The following is a 13350-nucleotide window of genomic DNA, read 5'->3' on the forward strand; positions in this document are numbered from 1 at the left end:
ATATTTACCGTTCATAACAATTTAAGTATTGTGAATTTTTATTTTGTAGTCCATGAGATTTTAGTATTAGATATATTTGGTTCTTAAGTTTTAAAAAACGACCCCTTTTTGTTTTTGAGTTTTTTAAAATAGGTTTAAATGACTCCTTATCTCTTCAAAACAATTAAGTACTTGACGTAATTAATGGATTGGCTTGATGATTTGTTTCAAAATAGTTGACAGAACTTGATAATTATTTAAAATTATAGAAAAAAATTAGACATTGAGTTTATTTTTTTGGTTTCGCTTGAAGCAGATTGAAAAACAGTGTGTTAAAGCCCTACCATAAGACGATTAAAGGCATTGGAGTATTGGGTGTATGAAATCCATCATTTTGTAGCCGTGGGTCTCTCGTTTTTATGTATGTTTTCTCTCAATGCTCTTTCTTTCGAACAGGAAAAAAAGAGAGAGAAAACGAAAAAGAAAAAGAAAACATGGATCATGACATTTGAAACCACAGTTGTTGGGACTGTGGTATGTGGAATTGGGCGATGAAGTAGATTAGACCCGCAAGGTATCATATTGGAAGGTGGGAACCGTGAAAATGGAAAGTCATAAGTCAGTCCGTCAAAATATACATTCATCATAAGTATGAGAATGTTTTGGAAAAAAAAATTGACAACTAAATATCCAAGATAACATATGAAAATATCTAAAAAAAACAATTGCTAATCTAACAATCAAAACTTTGTAATTTGTAAAAAACAACTATATTTACCTTATTTTCCTTGAAGGCTTCGGAACATATTAAACATGGGAGAAAGAAAATGAGAGAGAGCCCAATCAATTGTAAAAGATTTGTTGAAAGTTAGGTGGTGAAACTTCTTAGCAAACCATTTCATTTTTTAATATAACAATAATAATATTTTCTATTATGAAGTAATTTTCGTCACAATCAATAAAACCTAAACTGTCAACAAAAACTCGGGACAAATCTCCGACACACGAATTTACATTATATCTTGAGGTCGACTCCAACAAAATTGTCCTAGAAAAACAATAAGGTAAGTTTTTTTAAAAGTGTGTTACTTTTGAAATATAAAACCTAAACTGTGTCGTTTTAGACATTTTTCTAATGTTTTGTATAAATGATGGACATTAAAATAGCCCATAAATTATATAAATGATAGACACCAAAAAATATATTTTCGATAAACGTATTAAAATGGTCAATCGATGATATAAAAGTCTATCGTAATAGACCATTCCAATGTTATGCTATTTCAATGTTTCGACTGCAAAAAAAAAAGTTTAAAATTTTATCATCTTTATAAAGTATTTTTATGATATATTTACAAATATGTCAAACCCAATTTTGTGTTGTTGATTACAATTATCATTATAGGTATTTACTAATTTATGAGCAAGTTTCATGCTAATTATTATTCTTTTAATAATTTCATATTACCATTTAGTTTATGTTCTATTATATGTATTTTAATTTTACGTTTTTCTACTATTTAGTTCATCTTTTGAAATATAAATCTATTAATTTCAGCATTTAGAAATAATATTCAATTAACTCAAATTAATTCGAAAGCATTCAAAAAGTAATTAAAAAAAAATCATTATTGTGTTTATTTTTCCAATTGATATGGATTTTCACCAACTTTTTCAGGCTATTTCTGTAATTTGGTCCTCAACCTGCCCAAATGACGATAAAGCCCCAGGAATTCAAATACGAGCCCAAATATTATTTTCTAATGGGCTCCACTTTTGGGCCCATTTTGTGGGCGGCAGAGGTCCAAAGGCCGACCATGGTCACCCGTCTCTAAACGACATGTCGTCCACTTTTACCGATTTATTTGACGACATATGCATTATATCACAGATTTTTTTTTTAATTTATTCTTTATTACAAATTGGGGCGTTGAAATTTGAACCCAATATCTCGTGTCCTACGTATGAAATATATGACATTTCTTCAACATCTATTTTTAAGATGTATTTAAAACTTGTCAAAAGTTTAATTTTAAAAATCAGTTATTTGGAATGAAAAACGTTAGTATTTTGTTTAGTTTAATTTTTCAAAACAAATCATTTTAGAAAGTTTAGAATGTTTAACGACTACCTAAAGTAATTTTTCATGTATTAATTGTCAAACATTTTTAAACAGCGTTTACTAAAAGAATTAAAAAAAAGTTTTTATAAATATTGAAAAAAAATACTAATATCTTGTTATCTCATCAAGTGAGTGACAATTTCTTCCATGTGCTATTCTTACACATTATTAGCATTCATATAAGTCTATTACTTAATAATCAATTTGTTTATAAATAGTCGTATTTAGTAAATCTTGAAGGAAGAATACACAAATAGAATTTGATGAATTTATGGAGAAATCAGATAAATTAATTGAGAAATTTCACAATTAGTTTTCTACTTTTTGTTATTTTGTTTTATTTTTTCGTTATTTTATTTTTTATATTCGTATTTTTTTTGTCTCAATTTACAATAAAAATGATTTTCTTGAGAAAATTTTCTTTAATCAGCTCAAATTCCAAAATAGCAAGAGTTTAAGAAAATATATAAAAATGTCATTTTGTAAAACGACTTCTTTTTAGCATCAAAACAAACCCTTAATTAATTGGGAGAAAAATTATTAATCGGGAAAAAACCCTTAATCATTAAACAAACCCTTTAATTAAAAATTTGGAAATTTGAAAAAATAGATAAAATAAAAGAAAATTGAAACTATTTTTACATATAGCAAAATATATTAAATGAGCTAAAAAAAAGGTTGGTAGGTTTTGGTACATGTGAATGAATTAACAAAAATTTGAATGCATTAAATTTTAAATATACTATCAAATTAAATCTATTTATAAAATATAACAAAATTATTAAATTTGACTCTTTTTTATTTTTTATTATATTATGTAAATTTTTATATTAATTCTATAAATATTTTATTTATATTATTTAAAATAATGGCATTGAACATAAATATAAAATGAAAATAAAATAGTACCGATTTGACTTTCATAGTCTCATTTACATCACGACATCGTGAAATTCTTATTATAAAATGTTTTGTTATCCCCACGCAAACCTACACAAAATAATCCACAACTCGTCATAAAATAAAATAAAATAAAACACACATTCTAATAGCTGCGTCAAGCTGGACAAATCATACTCCGCCATGGGAATTAAATCTTCGATTATATGAAAACAACAAATTCTTGTTTAATTTAGAGTTTAAAAGTAGACTAAAGTAAAATTCACATATGAAAAATTGATTTTGGATTAAAATGAGTTAAATAAGGGAAAAAAGGCATTTAAAAGGTGTAAAATCAATTAAACCCTAAACTAAACAATAATTTTCTTTTTCAAACTATAAAAGATCGTTTGGCCCAAGGGTTATCAACGTGGGATTCCCAGTCCCTGTTTGAGGGAAGGGTTATCATAATCCTTGTTTTAGGGTTATCATAACTCTTATTCCCTCTCTCTCCTATTTCAATTCCCATAAACTTGTGCACGTTTGTCTGGGTAGCTTTTTAAACTCTTTCTTTAAACACATCTTATCATAAAATTACATTTTTAAACTTTTTCTTCAAACACATGTTATGATAACACTAACCCTCCATAACTCAATCTTTTCCTCAAATGATCCTTAAAAATTTAAATATTTCAATTCCACAAAGCACCGTCATAAACTTAGAATTTTATTTTATTAAAAAGAACCCTGTAAAGCTACTACATAAATGAAGCAGTTGGGTTTAATTTTAAAATATTTTGTTGCTTAACAGAATTGACTTTCATGATGTTTATAAAAATGTTTGTTTCAAACTAACATATTAAATAATATCGTTTAATTTACAAGTTGGAGCAATTAAATAATGGAGGAATATTCCTAACAACCCTTTTGGTTTTTACTTTCACTTTGACTTTTGTTTTTAATAAATGGTTCCTCCTAAGAAAATAATTATCAACTCTCCATGATTGGATTAGGTCATATGAAAATACCAAGAGCCTCTACTAGAACAAGTTCTAAAGTATAGCACGATTCAGATTCAACGAGGTCGAGGTAGACCAATTGAACCTAGCTTTACTTTTTTTTTTCTTTGCCAATCGTCCAATGGAAATTGGTGAATTTCCCTTCGTGGTTGAGACGGGCCAATTGCATTGCCACCCAATCACTTCATCCTTTCTTTATTAGGAATTCTTTCGGACTTGTTTTTTTGTCTGACTAAGGTCCCTTTGATGATAGGCCTTATGCCCTAGAATTTAACTTTATCATTTAGCCTTTGTCAAATTAAAATTGTCAATAACAATATGTTTATTAGACTTTTTTTAGAGTCAAAATTTAATCGCAATCTTAAAGCTATACATTATCTATATCATTCATACGTTGATCTGAATAATTTTATACTTTTCAAAAACTCAACAAGTATTATTTACTTGTTGACCAAGCTAAGCAATGAGGTCAAATTTGGAGATAAATCTGTGGTTTGAAGTAAAATTACCTAATCCATTGATGAATGTATACAAACACAGCACTCCATAGGTTCCAGAAAGTCCATTTCACCACATAATTTTAATTTGACAAGTTAACAAAGTTTGACATTATATATACAAAACCATTTGTCCAAATTTTTTTTTGAATAAAAATTATTCCTTTACTTTGAAAATATAGTAAATTTATCATTTTTTTTTAACATCCCTATCCGCACACATGCATAAATAATTGAATGGAGCAAGCTATATCTTATAAATTTAAGATTGTTGTAACTTTTAAATAATTTCAAATATTCGTTTTTTTTTTTCCCTACAAAAAGTCATATACATATCAAGCAAATTAGTGTTGGACAAATTTCAACTTTAGACTAAATGTTTGGTAAAGCAATAGGAAATTAATTATAGTGTTTCGAATATAATAGCTAAATTGTACCTACAATTAAATTTTTTATTTTTTATAATTTATTTTTAAATAATTGTTTAAAATGTGTTGCTGCACTTTGGTATTCAATGCAAAAAATCGTTCAAGTCCGGCAAATAATGATGAAAGAAATGAGGCAGCAACTGAACGGATTGTTAAAAGGAACAAAATCTGTAAAACAGAAACTGGATTAGTGAAAGGTTGAGTCACAGAACACGCTCTCTTTAAGATGTTTCATGGCTCAACTCTGAATTGTGCAAACAGAATTATGCCTCGTCGTTCCCATGATAAAACAACCATTTTTCGTCAATTAGTTTTACACAAAAACTAATTGGAACCAAAACACTCAAAAAAAGAACAGCTCGAAAAACTTTTAAGAGAATGAGAATTTGAGAGAAGATTGTTTGTTGTGTGTTTTAAGAATGAGAGTGTGAGATCTATTTATAGTGTGGGCAAATTACCAACGGTCATATTCACAACTGTCACAAATTAATTTTGTAAACGATCAAATTAATTCTTAACGGTCAAAAAATTAATTTTGTAACGTGTAACGGTCAAGAAATTAAATTTGTAACGTTTAACGGTCAAAAAAATTTAATTTCGTAACTTTTAACGGTAAAAAAAATTAATTTTGTAACGTTTAACGGTCAAAAAATTAATTTGTAATAAACGTTTCATAATTCCTTACAAATTTTTCATCCAATAATCCCACATTTGAATTTTTTTTACTATAAGTCCCCTACTTGAAAACTTTTAAAAATATTTTCATCGAACAATGTCTGTCTTTATAATGATGTGCTTAAGTAAAGGTGTTTGATGACTTGAACATTTACGTAGTGACAATAGTTTAAAGTATTGTAAAGTAACTTGTCGTTTTAAACTTTACTTCTAACGCTATCGCACACACAACATTATTTGAGTGAAGTTCTAAAATAACCCGTGTTTTTTGTCCTTGCACGTATATCCCAGTTTAGTGAATGCTCTAGGAATCTACCTAAAATTCCATAGAAAGTGGCCCTCACTTCCACATTCACAAAGGTGAATCTATCAAGAATACTCCTGTAGCTAGGTACCCTACTTGATATCAACTATAGATTTCATTAAGAACAAAAGTTCAGCATCATCATACGCTTTAGGATGTCATACTAATCACTGAAACATAAGAATGAGACTTTTAAATATTTAGCATGATTCTCATCATCTTACTTGTGATCAGTTAATACCCAGTGAACTTGTTTCTTGGGATCTCCAGTCTTTCAAGTTGGGTTTACTCACAGTAATTCAAGTTTTAATAGGCTTGAGTCCCATTCTTTCTAAGGTTTTAAAAACTTTTTCTCTAGTGAGTCCTTTCGTCAAAGGATCAGCCAAGTTATCGTCAAATCGTACATAATCCACTATCACTGCACCAGTAGTGAGCAATTCTCTAATAGTACTGTGCTTACGACATATCTGTCGTCTCTTCCCATTATAGTAACGGTTTTGAACTTTTGCGATAGCTGCAGTACTATCACAATGGATTAGTATGGCTGGTATTGATCATTCCCATGTGGAAATCTCTGATAGCAAGGTTCGAAGCCAGCTTGCTTCTTCACTAGTAGCAGCTAGTGCTATCATCTCTGACTCCATCGTTGACTAGGCTAAGATTGTTTGTTTCTTGGATTTCCAAGCTACAGCTCCTCCTACTATATTAACAATATAGCCATTTATAGCCTTTGAGTCATCTGAGAGGGAGTTCCAATCAGCGTCGATGTAACCTTCAAGTACAGCGAAAAACTTGTTATAATGTAATCCTAGATTTTAGGTTTTCTTAAGATATCTCATTATTCTCTCTATCGCATTCCAATGTTCTAGACTGGGTCTGCTGGTAAACTTACATAGTAATCCTACAACGTAAGCTATGTCTGGTCTAGTGCAATCAATAGCATACCTTAAACTACCTATGATACTAGCGTACTCGGATTGGTTAACACTGTCGTCGGTGTTCTTGAATAATTTTACACTAGAGTCATAAGGTGTACAAGTTGGTTTACTATCGAAGTAGTTGTACTTCTTTAGAATCTTTTCTATGTAATGAGATTGATCTAAAGAAATTCCATTTTTTAGTTCTTGTAATTTTGATGCCTAAGATTACATCAGCTTCACCTAGGTCTTTCATGTCAAAATTTGCACTCAACATAGATTTTATATCATTTATGACGTGCAAGTTTGATCCAAAAATTAACATGTCATCTACGTATAGGCATATGATAATACATAGCCTACCTTCAGTCTTATAGTAGATACATTTGTCACTTTCATTTACTTTGAATCCTTTTAACATGAGTAAGTTGTCAAACTTTTCGTGCCATTGTTGGAAGCTTGTTTTAGGCCATATAAGAATTTATCTAGTTTGCAAACTTTGGATTCTTGGCCGCGAACTATGAAACCTTCAAGTTGTTCCATGTAAATCTCTTCTTCTAAATCACCATTTAGGAAAGCTGTTTTAACATCCATCTGATGGATTAAGAGATTGTTTAGGGCAGCTATAGATATCAACACTGTAATAGAGGTGATTCTGGTGACTGGGGAAAAAGTATCATAGAAGTCTATGTTTTCCCTCTGCCTAAATCCTTTTGCTACTAATCTAGCCTTATACTTATCTACTGATCCATCAGGTTTGAGTTTCTTCCTTAAAACCCATTTGCAACCTATAGCTTTACATCCATGGGGTAAGTCAACTAGGTGTCAAGTTCTATTGGATTCAAGAGAGTCCATTTCATCATTGATAGCTTCTTGCCATAAATTGACATCTACTGATGATAATGCTTCTGTTAGATTTTTTGGATCTTCTACGTTGTTCATTTCGAAGTCTTCTCCAAAGTCTTTTACTGTTCTAGCTCTCTTGCTTCTTCTAGGTTCAGGATCTACTTCCTTGTCTTGGGTTTGGATCCTAATTGAAGGTAGACTACTGGAACTTGAGCCCCTACTAGTTTGACTATATAGGCCCCCACTATTTCTAGATTTAAAAGGAAATTTGTCCTCGAAAAAATCTACGTCGTTCGATTCTATAATTACTTTGTTTTCTATAGGCTTTACTATTTCAGCATATCCTATGAAGACACATTCATAGGCTCTACTTGCTAATTTCCTTCTTTTTAGATCAGGTATTCTAACATAAGCTAGACAACCCCAAGTTCTAAGATAAAACAAGTTTGTGTTTTATGTTTAAGGACTTCGTATGGTGAAGTTTTGTTGTTTGATTTAGGAATCCTATTAAGAACATAATTAACAGTCTTAATTATTTCACCCCACCAAGAAGGTGCTACTCCTGACTCAAGTAAGATAGTAACTACTAACTCAGTTAGAGTTCTATTCTTTCTTTCTGCTTTTCCATTCATTTCAGAAGAATAAGGCGCAGTAGTTTCATGTATTATTCCTTTTGAGTTATAAAACTCATTGAAAGCAACTGAATCATATTCAATTCCTCTATCACTACGAAGTCTCTTAATTCTTTTGTTAAATTGGTTCTATATTTCAGTTACAAAAACTTTGAACATTTCATAGGCATCACTTTTATTTTTAAGCAAATAAATAAAAGTGTAGTCAGAAGAGTCATCTATAAAGGTAATTACGCACCTTTTACTGTTTCTAGTTAAAGTGTAATCAAATTCACATAAGTCAGAATGAATTAATTCTAAAGGGTCTGTTACTCTAGTTATAGACTTATGCGAGGTTTAGTTATCTTAGCTTGACTACAACATGCACATTTCTCAAAATCATGCAGAGATAACTTAGGTATAAGATTTAACCTACTCATGTTGCTAATTATTCTTTTATTAACATGACAAAGTCTAGCATGCCAAACATTAAAAGAAGTCAACATGTAAGCAGAAGATGCAATCTTATTAATTTCCAGATTCAATTTGAACATGTCATCAATAGCGTAACCCTTCCGCACAAATACATTGTTTTTAATTAAAGTAAACAAGTCTGATCCTATGGTTTGTGTGAATCCAACCTTGTTGAGGAGATATCTGGAGACCAAATTCTTTTGAATTTCTAGAGTATGCAGAACTTCCTTCAGCACAAGCGTCTTGCCGGATATGAATTGCAGTTCTACTTCTCCAATACCAACCACCTTGGTTGTGTGATGATCTCCTAGAAGGATATTCTTATTCTTAACTTCATTATATTTTCTAAAAAGACTAAGGTCGTGGCAGACATGGCGGGATGCACTAGTGTCTAGCCACCAACCTTCAGACCCTCTCAATCATATTAGCTTCAGATATCATAGCTACTAATTCATCTTCTACCAGGTTCGCCTGCGCAGCAGGACGACTCCTGTTTCTAAAATTTTTAGCTAAATGACCAGGCTTATTACAATTATAACAAACAATTTGTACCGTACTTTTGGACTATGGGTTGTTTTGTTTGTTGAATCCTCGTTTCATCTTGTTTTCTTTCGACTTCAGGTCCGATTTCAGAACTGCAGTTGGCTTCTTTCTGGGGATAGCGTTCGCCTCTTCTTTTTTATCATGCTTCTTTGCTTCCTCCTCTATCCTTAACCTCGTGATTAGACTTTCCAGTGAGAACTCCTTGGTTTTGTGCCTTAGGGTGTCCTTGAAATCCTTACATAGTGGAGGTAATTTATCAATAATAACAGTAACTTGAAATTGATCATCGAGTGGCATACCTTCACTGATAATCTCGTGGACTATTTTCTGGATTTCATGTGATTGTGCCTCCACGGATTTGTCATCAATCATTTGATATCCAGGTATCGGCTGACAACGTACTTCTTCAACCTCACTTCCTCAGTATCGTACTTCTTTTGTAGCGCATCCCACACTTTTTTTGCAGTAGTCATGGTACTATAATAATCATATAGTTCATTAGTAAGACCATTAAGAATTAGGTTCTTATAGATGAAGTCAGTTTCTGCCTAGGCGACGAGGTTCTTTAGTTGTTCTTTTATAGGATCTTTTTCTGAAACCTTCGGCTTTTCGGTAGTACAAGTAGTGACCACCTTCTTCAGCGTGAGGAAAAATAACATCTTTTGTTTCCACCTTTTGAAGTGTGCTCCTTCAAAATGGAATGGAGGGTTAAGATCAGAAGACATCAAATCAGATTGGATTTGTCCGGCCATCACAGCAGAAAAGAATCGTCTTAAAATTGTTGTTGCCCTTCGGTCTTCAATACAAAAAATCATCCAAGTCTGGCAAATATTGATGAAAGAAACGAGGCAGCAACTGAACGGATTGTTAAAAGGAACAAAGTCTGCAAAATAGAAACTGGATTAGTGAAAGGCTGAGTCGCGGAACATGCTCTCCTTAAGACGTTTCGCGGCTCTACTCTGAATCGTGTAAACAAAATTATGCCTCGTCGTCCCCAGGATAAAACAACCCTTTTTCGTCAATTAGTTTTACACAAAAACTAATTGGAACCGAAACACTAAAAAAAGAACAACTCAAAAAAAACTTTTAAGAGAATGAGAATTTGAGAGAAGATTGTTTTTTGTGTGTTTTGAGAATGAGACACTACAAGAGAATGGGGTACTCCCGAAGCCAAAAAACGTCGGTAAAAATGAAAACTACGTTGGGAAAGGATATCCCGACGTACCAAACGGCGTCGGGAAGAACGTCGGGAGAAATGCATCGGGAATGAGGTATTCCCGATGCAGCCTATGCCGACGCATGTTTTTATATATATATTTTTAAATATTTTATTTCTACTTTTTTCCTTATAATATTTTGCTCAAACATTCACAATAATGTTCAGATATCTCAAAAAAAAAATTCTGACGTTTTGGATTAAATTAAAACAAATTAAATATAAATTAAAATAAATTAAGAAATATACAAACACAAATTAAAAATAATAGAATTAAAATAAATAATACGAATAAGTTCACTACAACAAAATATAATTCTCAAAATAGAAAAAACATAAACATTAAGAAAAAGTCTCCCAACGAGGTGCGTACGCATGTTATTCTACACCTTGGGTCATAAAAATGGTATAAAAATAACTAAGTTTAGTACATAATCATATATTGCAAAAACTTAAGAATAATAGAGACATATACGTACCGCAGAGCTAGGGATCATGTGGTAATTTCCACTTGTGAAGCTAATGCTTAGTGATTTCTATCTTGTACTTCAATCCGTTCCAAAACTTCATGAAGTTTAGCTTGTAATTCAATCTCTTTTTCTGTGGACTGCGAACAAGATGTCGACGAACTGCTTGCACTCGCCGTTCTGCAGGCCTTCGGCTTGGGTCCCCAACCAAGGCCTTTTGAGTAGCCTAGTCGTCTACCCAACACCTGATCGCATATCTCATCTTGAGAGAGTGGCTGACTACCCTCTCGGGTAGGCTGGGATTGGAGTTCCAGCATTTGATTCTGCAACAAATTTAAAAACTATGTTAGGTAACGCGCAAAAATATATAATGAAAGTGGATAATTAATAAGGGCATAACTTACATGCGCATCCTCGGGGGTCTGCGACACGAATGTCCCAGCTCGAACGTGTGTTTCCCAGAACAATTCCACACGATTGATCGGCTGCCCTCTTCTTTCAGCGAGCTCATACTGTCGTTGTAGAAACGACTTGGACCCACTACTATGATTGTAAGGTTGCTTCTGTCTAGCAGCCTTGTTCGTCCGTGATTGCTCCAGCTGTAACAACCCAACTCTTTATACTGAGTCGAAGTCATTACTAAATGTAAAACACGTGGTTTAAGTCATAAAATTTAGTAAAAACAAATAAAGTTTGAGAAATTTATTTATGAAGATCCAATCAAAGTAATATGCGAAAATAAAACTAAATTCCAAAGTCCTACTCGGGCCCTATCTACTTTTTAAAGAAAAGAAATAGCAAATAGTGAAGAAAATAAAACTCAGGCACTAACGTCAAAAACAAGTATAAGCGAAAGCAGAAATCCCTATGGCTCGCCACGGTCACTTCTGGTCGCTCGCCAACTTTCCTTTGTCCTTGCCTCGGCCTCTACCTGAAAAACATGACATGAAGAGAGTGAGTATGAAATACTCAGTAAGGGACCCACTACTAGTCCCACTAAGTGCCTGTTAGCTTCCTATTAGAGTCCTGTAACTGTACCCAATCTCTGGTACGTTCCCGAACACGTGCAACGTGCGCTCCCGTAGGAACGAAAATCTGGTCTTCGGTGTCCCGGGGGAACACCTAGGACAATCGGGATGCGAGGACCCCATCGAGTCACTCGAGTCATATCTATATCCATACTAGACTGGCGTCCCGTCAGACCACACAGTCCTAAATAGGTGGTGATCCCGAAGGACACCCATGCAGGTACGACTCTAATAGGCTAAGCTAACAAGTATCCTAACCATAGCATACATACACATAGCATCATCATGTAATCATAACAGATTAATCATCACCTCACTTTCCATCTCAGCAATCGTCGTACAGTCATAACAGTCCTCGTCATCACAATATCAAGCCATAATGTAACCATATCATCAATCGCATCATGCTCTCATTAATTACATGCATCATACAATCTAGTCCTCAACATGCACAACTGAAGGTGTATGTGAACTCATAATTCTAAACATGGAGCTAGTAGTAGAAATCTCTTACCTGGAGATTTACTCGACGAGTCCTAACCGCAAGACAAGTGTGCTTTCCAAGCAACGAGGTCCTAACTGTTTAATACGCCAAAAATTCATAATTAAGTCACCAACGACTAACGGCTCAAAACTCAGTTGCAATGACTTATCCTAGAAAGAGGTTGCAATGCTTTAGCCCCTACCGAAGAAATCCCACGCTGCAGCAGTTACTTGGTCCAAGACGCCCCTTAAGAAAGATAATTTAATTTAATTTCAAATTAAATTATTTAGTGTCCAAAAATTTGAGTCTTGCTGGGTAAGCCAAAATAAATAAATAATTTACCAAAAATTGGATGGAAAGAGCCAAATAGGCTTGGCGGCTCGGCTGGAGGAGCAGGGACCGACTCGGCTTGAAGGTTGGGGATTGGCTCGGCTTGCGGCGCAGACAGGCGCGGCTCGTGGTGCAGACAGGTGCGGCTCGTGGCGTGGGATGGGCGCGCGCGGGCTCGGCTTACAACTCGAAGCGGGCGTGCGGGGGTCAGTTTCGGAGAGGGCGTCGGCCGAAACGTGGGTTCGGCTTCGACGGCTGGAGGCGCGTGGCTGACGACCGTCGACTGCTGCTGCTCGGCGACTCGGCAGGATGCGGCTTCACGCAATGGCTGGCAGCTGCGCACGATCCGGCTGAGCTGCTCGGCGACGCGGCAGGACGCGGCTTCACGCGACGGCTGGCGGCTGCGAACGACTCGGCTGAGATGCTCGGCAATGCGGAAGAACGAGGCTTCAAGCGACGGCCGGCGGCTGCGAATGATCCGGCTGAGCTGACGAACAGACGGAGGAGGGCTTGGGCGGCTCGGGTACGCGG

The sequence above is a fragment of the Cucumis melo genome, chromosome 8, assembly GCF_025177605.1.
Source record: "Cucumis melo cultivar AY chromosome 8, USDA_Cmelo_AY_1.0, whole genome shotgun sequence".
In the NCBI taxonomy this organism is placed as follows: Eukaryota; Viridiplantae; Streptophyta; class Magnoliopsida; order Cucurbitales; family Cucurbitaceae; genus Cucumis; species Cucumis melo.